General features: G+C 42.9%; 1 long non-coding RNA gene across 1 annotated transcript; it reads left to right on the top strand.

Annotated features, from left to right (window-relative positions):
- Positions 1–800: 800 nt before the first annotated feature.
- On the top strand, positions 801–5,910 carry LOC146693382 (uncharacterized). The gene is made up of 3 exons (XR_014923856.1): positions 801–880; positions 2,119–2,224; positions 5,375–5,910. It is a non-coding gene; the product is annotated as an uncharacterized LOC146693382 (long non-coding RNA).
- Positions 5,911–6,953: the final 1,043 nt, after the last annotated feature.

Genomic DNA, 6,953 nt, shown 5'->3' with positions numbered 1-6,953 from the left:
GTGAGGATAACTGATTTTAGTTGAAAAGGCTTTGCAGCTCAACCAGCACATGTCACTCAGGCAGCTGCAGCTCAGCAGGGGACCCAGAGATCTGCAGAACGGCTGACGGTCCGAATAACATGCAAGAGTGCACACACACACGCACACACGCACACACACACACAATCCTCCTTGTATCATAGTCTTAATGCTCCAGTCTTGTTGTATGTGTTTAATCGAGGTTGCTGTTCTGTGCGTGTGCACGTGTGAGTGTGTGCGTGTGTGTGTGCATGCATGCAGACTAAGCAGTAACTTAACACTCTGCTCTCTCTCGTGTGTGTGTGTGTGTGTCTGTGTGTGTGTGTGTGTGTGTGTGTGCGTGTAAGAGAGAGATAGTAGGCTGTTACAACCTAGTTCAGTCAATAGAGGGCACTCTAACACCTCTCTCTGTATCCACTTTGTCCTTCCTCACGCACACACACGCACACACACACACACACACACACACACACACACACACACACACACACACACACACACACACACACACACACTGATTCCCTTTCCTCCCTTTCCTTCTCAAGCTTCACTTCTCCATTCTCTCCAGTTGCATTGTTTACTGAGGCACTGATTATATTTTTAGGTTCTAGCAGGCAGAACCTGAATATAGGAGTTATTTCAAATAAGAAAAGGAGAAAAGCACAGAGCTTAACTTTTGTTCTTGCAGTCTGGCTCTGTTTGTACTGGTGGCGATGCAGGTCAATCTCAACATGTTTAATGTTGTTTACGAGCTATAAATAGCAGTGCATTAGCTGGTGGCGAGGGCTCTTGTGATGGCCCGGTGGACTGGTGGCTCGGCCGGGAAAAAAAACACACACTGCTGCCATTAGGAGCACTTTGCGTGAGTGTAGTAGTGAGAGAGAGAGAAATGTCTGCTTTTGGTCTACAACACTGTTTGTCTGTCTGTCTCCTCTTGATTGCATGACTTGTGTCAGCATATCCGGCGTCGTGTTTACAACTGGGACTCAATTCCACAGCCAAAATTTCCTGCCTCGTGGCGCGCTATCACTCCGTCGATCTGTATACATGCGCATATTTATGTATGTGCGCGCTCAAGTGTTATCACCAAGCGCTGCTAGTCCCCACTGTGGTCTCTCTCCAAACCGTGTCTCCTTCCTATTCATCCATTGTGGCTGAGAGGATCCCCCCCAACCACCACCACCACCTCCACCTTTTCACTCATCTTCTCCCTTTCTCTTTTTTCTCTTGCTTCCACAGCCCTAATTACCCACACTCCTCAAAGTGGCCCCTCCTTCGGAGCCTTTGAAGTTATTTTAGCGCAAATTCTACTTAGCTACACTGCAGACAAAACATGGAAAGGGCTTTGTTTGAGGGCCTCTGGAAGTGTGCAAATGTGTGTATGTGTGTTTCTTTTTGTCGATTGAATCAGCAGTGTCTCCTGTTTCGTGTGTTTATATCTAAGTGAATGTGTATACAAGAGAAACCTGAAAGGCCGAGTTTGAGTGTTTGCATACGCTGGTGAAATTAAGTCCATACATACCACATTTTTGAGATTGTATCTGTATATACTGTGTATGTATGTATGAGAGTCTATGCATGCAACTTTAAGGGCCATGCATGAATGCAGGCTTTCTGAATGGTCCGACTACCTGCCACGGTTGGGTCGGATTGAATGCAGAGCCATCTTCTTTGTAACTAATAAAGACATACATTGTATTAGACATGAACTGAAATGATGTACTTGTGAACACTAGTCTGTTTTTATATGAGGAACTAAACCATTTTGCGGAAGCAGGTTTGTGAAAGTAGCATTTTCAGATTTAAGCCTGAAGGCCTTCACACGCTGCTGCGAAACAATCTGTTCACAACACGTGTTGTGAAAATAACACAAAATTCAGAATGTTTGGATACAAACTTTTTGTGTGACGTATATATACACACAGAAAGTTTCGTGATTTCATAAAGAAAAAATGTGTTCTTGAAAAATAAAGTTGTGCACAGTCCGCACAACAAAAACAAGAAATAGGTTCGAGGTTGATTCAATTGACATAAGAAGGCAGGGGCAGGGAGAATTTCATGGTTTGATCCAGGAGTTGACTGCTTTTGTACATATTTCAGGATGTCAGTGGGACTGTTTGAGCTCTTGTTGGCAGAGCTGGGACCACATCTGAAGAGTCAGAGGAATCATTACAGAGAGCCGACTAACCCGGAGCAACTTCTAGCTGTAAGTGTGAGCTAAAATGGTATAACTTTATCATTTCCATATCACTGTGTATTCAGTAACTGTGCATATCTTGAGCTACGAGTGCACCTGTTGTCTGATTGGCCAGATCTGTTTATCCAGATCTGAAAAATCTGAAAAACTGAGCTTGGTTTGAAAAAGTAAATGCCACAAGTTTTTGTGAACAGCTGCAGTAACAATAGGTGAGTCTGAAAATTATTTTGAATGCATGAGATATTCACATGGACTTTACGCCTCTGGCGTGTATAAGCCTCAAGGGCGAGGGTTTTAATTGACTGCGCTTAATTGATCTGATCCCTTATCTTTGCAGCTTACTGAACAGCTTTCTCACTCATGAACCCCATTTATATGTGTGTTTATGTAGTGACAAATGTAGTGACCTTTTGGGCATCTTTAGCCAGACAGAAGCACAAATCATGAATAATTTGCTGGAGTGGGGAACATCACCTTTCCCCTCTTGTTTCTATTATTTATTAATATTACAATTTGCTAACATTGTGGTAATCCACGGTACCCACTGAGGCCCCTGGGGAGAGTCCTGCAGTACTTGTGGTTGTGCGAATTTGTTGCAGCATATTCTGCAGGAGTTTGGAGGCTGAGCAATCCTGGGCTCTTTGTTGTGTCTCTTGAGTGTTCAGTGGGGTGCATTATTCTCCTGGGAAAGACCAACAGCATCACTGAGTGGCACAACAGATCAAGCTCAACATTAGAACCACTTGCCTAATATTGTGTAGGCTGTGTTCTCATCTGAGGACACGTTCTTGTTGTGTTCCTTGTCCTCGGGGTGGCTGCAGCTTAGGCGGTAGAGCAGGTCAGCTACCAACCAGAAGGTTGGTGGTTCGATCCCAGGCTCCTCCAGTCTGCATGCCAAATATCCCAGGATACTAACACCATGTTGCTCTTCGATGCATCCATAGGAGTGTGAATGTGTACGAATGTTAGATACTGAGCACTTAACAACCTAGAAAACACGATTGGGTGAATAAATTAGTTGTATAAAGTGCTCAGAGTAGAAAAACGCTATTTAAGAACCAGTCTGTTTACTTGTTAAAGGTTTTTCTGCAATATGGCAGGAGGCACTATTTTCCTGTGAGAGACCAATGCTGTCAGAGTGTGCTTGGTCTGTGACAATGTTAAAGTGTGTGTGAAGCTGAAATCATCATCAACTGTAGAAGAGAGAAACAAGCTTTATTGGTCACATACACAATCATACAGAGTACAACACGCAGTGAATTGTGTCATGTGGGAGCTGCGGAAAAGCTGCAGACGTAGCCGCACCATTCCAGGGCTTGGTGTTTGGCATGGGGGGGCTACCCAGGACCCTTACTGGATACTGGGAGGGAATTGACTTCCGCTCCAAAGTTGTGTGGTCTCACCACTACACTATCCAGCTACACTACTTAGCAACAAAGTGTCATTCACTTATGAGTGCTTTTAATGTTGTGGCTGATCAGTGTATTTCACTAGAGTTTTGCCAAAGAGTTTAAAATGTGTTTTCTGACATTTCGGCATTAAAATGAACGGGCACAATCAAAATGTAGAGAAATCTTACAGTTTGATTGGATGAAACTAACACTGCTGCATATGTATATTAATAGAGGGATGTCTACAAGACTCTGTGTTGACTCTGCGTTATATTATAATTTCTATTACATGTTTGCCCTTAACAAGAAGGAATAATAATAATAATAATAATAATAATAAAATTATTAGCAGAAAACCTGCTAAAGTTAAAATAAAAAGTAAATAATAAAGTGTTACGTATCTGCCTCCTAGCAGATACACCTCTGATATAAATGGGCGATCGTGGCTCAAAGAGTTGGCAGTTCGTCTTGTAACCGGAAGGTTGCCGGTTCGAGCCCCGGCTCGGACAGTCTCGGTCGTTGTGTCCTTGGGCAAGACTCTTCACCTACCACTCTGGTGATGGCCAGAGGGGCCGATGGCGCGATATGGCAGCCTCGCTTCTGTCAGTCTGCCCCAGGGCAGCTGTGGCTACAACTGTAGCTGCCTCCACCAGTGTGTGAATGAATAAATAGTGGAATTGTACAATATAAGGGCAATCCATTATTTTTATTAAATATGAAAATAAGTGATTTTAAGAACAGTTGACCTTTGACCTTGAGCTCAATATCACTAAGATTCAACAGCATCCGAGATTTTAGTAGCTGCACCTACAGTAATTTGAAAGTCCTAGGTGAATTCCTTCTTCATTTATTCCATTCACACAATTTCCAGGAAAGCTGACCTTGAGGTTGAGGTCAGTGAAATTCGAAATTCCCTGAGATTGTTAGTAGATGCACCTATGGTATCAATTTCAAAATCCAATGTCACTTCATTCTCAAATTATCGTATGCACAAACTTGGGTGTCCACATCGCCTGAAGGCAATTTACTTCCATATTCCTGAGAAAATAGCTGCTTGAAAAATAGCTAATTCTGAAGTAAATAAGCTTCAGCTACACGATAAAAAAAATACTTGTTTCAGTTATCTGAGTAGTCACATCTATGTCACATATATCCATGATGAATTACATTGTGTTGCAACGCAATTCATTTAAAATTTCTATAGGTGAGTCTGTAGAGTGTATTAAGTGTATTTTTTTTCTCAGAAAACTTAATTGAATAAATTTGACTGAATAAATGTAAAACTGTTCTTCAGTTTTTTACTTGATGGGCTTAAAACTTGTAGTACAAAAGTTGTGTTCAAAGTCTTCTTGGGTGCCAGTTCACACTCCATTAGATTCATTTACCGGCACTGGCAGTGCCAGTCGTTACCTGAAATTAGGTGAAAATTGGAAAAGACTAACTCCAGAGGGAGTATCCTCAGACCAAATGACATTTGCTTAATGACAGTCAGCAAAAGAATACACTCTAATGTCTTAGCAGTCACGCTTTTTCACTTCTGTTCAGCTTTAAACACACTTTCAAGTTGGCAAGTGAGAGACGCGGCGCCTGCTGCCGTGCTGCTGACAACGCAGACATGATTCCACTAGTCTACTTTCTGAAACGGCAAAAGCACTTTTAAATTTGTTTCTCTTCCCACAAACACATCTCAAGCAGCTCGTAGCTGTTTTTTTAGAGTTTCACTGGGTGCTAATTATTTCCTAAAGCATTGTATGTGTTTTGTCTGCAGACAGCCTGGCGGAGGGAAACTCCAGGGAAGCGGGAGAGTTGACGAGTCTTCTGTGTTGATGAGAGAGATGGCTGAGGATGAGGGTGACACTGAGATTGGTGGATAACTTGTGAAATGAAGACAAACGAAAAAGCAAAGAAGGGGGGGAAAGGAGATAAAATCACACAAATGAGAGTGCTAAAGGGGAAAGAGAAGACTGGGTGGGTGAGGGGGGTGGCGGGCTGGATTTGCGAGACAAGTGCCGAGGCGTGAAGGGGGGCGTCCAGCATTTCCCATCTGACTCAGCCCTCCGCCGAAAAACCAAATTCAAATGAAAAACACAAACATTTGCAATGCAGCATTTTTCCAGGCTTGTTGTTACCTGGTGTGGCCTCTGCGGCCTGCACTTACAGTAAGTCCACACACAGTGTCCTCTGAAAGAATGTCTGTGGTCGGGACTGATTGACGAGGACGTTCACCACAGTGGAGAATTACACAGGGGATCAATCCAGTTGTGTGTTGGGCTGCGTGCTGATGACGGTCTGCCACCCACTCCTGGGCGGCGCAGTTGGTCTCTCAGCTGCCGGTGCAAAGTGTCCTGACAAGCCTCCCCGCTGCGTGTAGCAACATATGGAAGCTCACATGTACATCTATGCAGACACACATACACCCTACTCCACCCTGCAAAGCAGACAAAAGCATTTGACTGATTAAAATTCTCTTTCACACCCACTTAAGCCCATATGTAACTCACATTTCTGCGTAAAGGACACATGCTGGCTCTATAATGCATCACAAACTTATAGGCTGCCTGTAATAAGACACAGGCCTGCATAGGAAGAGTTCTGCTTCAAGTGCCAGAAAAGGTGCAACACATGGGAGGAGCTGCCTGCGCGAGACACATCATTGACTTATTATTTGGTTATTTCTGATCATTCTTTCCCCAGACTGTCAGATCCAGTTTTCAACGCCACAGCCAAAAAAAAAGAAAAAAAAGAATGGAGCCAGGTTATGTGACTCATGGAAAATTGTACTGGATTTAAAAATAACTAAAGTAAATACTCAGTGTGCTTTTAAATGACTCTGTAAGAGGGTTTGATAAATCACATCAATAAATCAGAAGAAAATTGGTCTTTCATTTGAAAAACAAAAATCCAGTAAGTACCAGTCAGTTTAAAGTAATGAATGTTCGTTTCATTTGTGTATTAAACTCTGACCAATTTAAATATGGTCTCAAATCATAATCCAATTTAAAAGCGTTTCACAATCCTTAAATGAATACTTATATGTAATGTAATGCTTATATGAAGCTGTCATTTTTAGAAGAGACTGTGATCTAACTTTAGCCTCAGCTCAGTTATTCATCTGACATGAATGTGAATGGGCAGCATGATGATAGTTAGCACTAGCACTGTTGCTTCACAGCAAGAAGGTCCTGGGTTTGAGTCCACCATCTGGGGTTAGGTTAATTCACTCACAATGAGTGCGTTGCTTTGCGACAGACTGGCGACCTCTCCAGGGTGTAGTGTAACCCCCCTCTCACCCTATGGCAGCTTGGATAGGCTCCAGCTAACCTGCAACCCTGAATTGGATAAGCAGA

The sequence above is a fragment of the Copadichromis virginalis genome, linkage group LG14 (assembly GCF_057382275.1).
Source record: "Copadichromis virginalis isolate Kocher_CV1m ecotype Utaka linkage group LG14, C_Virginalis_male_GT1.1, whole genome shotgun sequence".
NCBI lineage: Eukaryota > Metazoa > Chordata > Actinopteri > Cichliformes > Cichlidae > Copadichromis > Copadichromis virginalis.
Note: the sequence above shows the minus strand (reverse complement) of the source record. Positions and strands in the feature narration are given on the sequence as shown.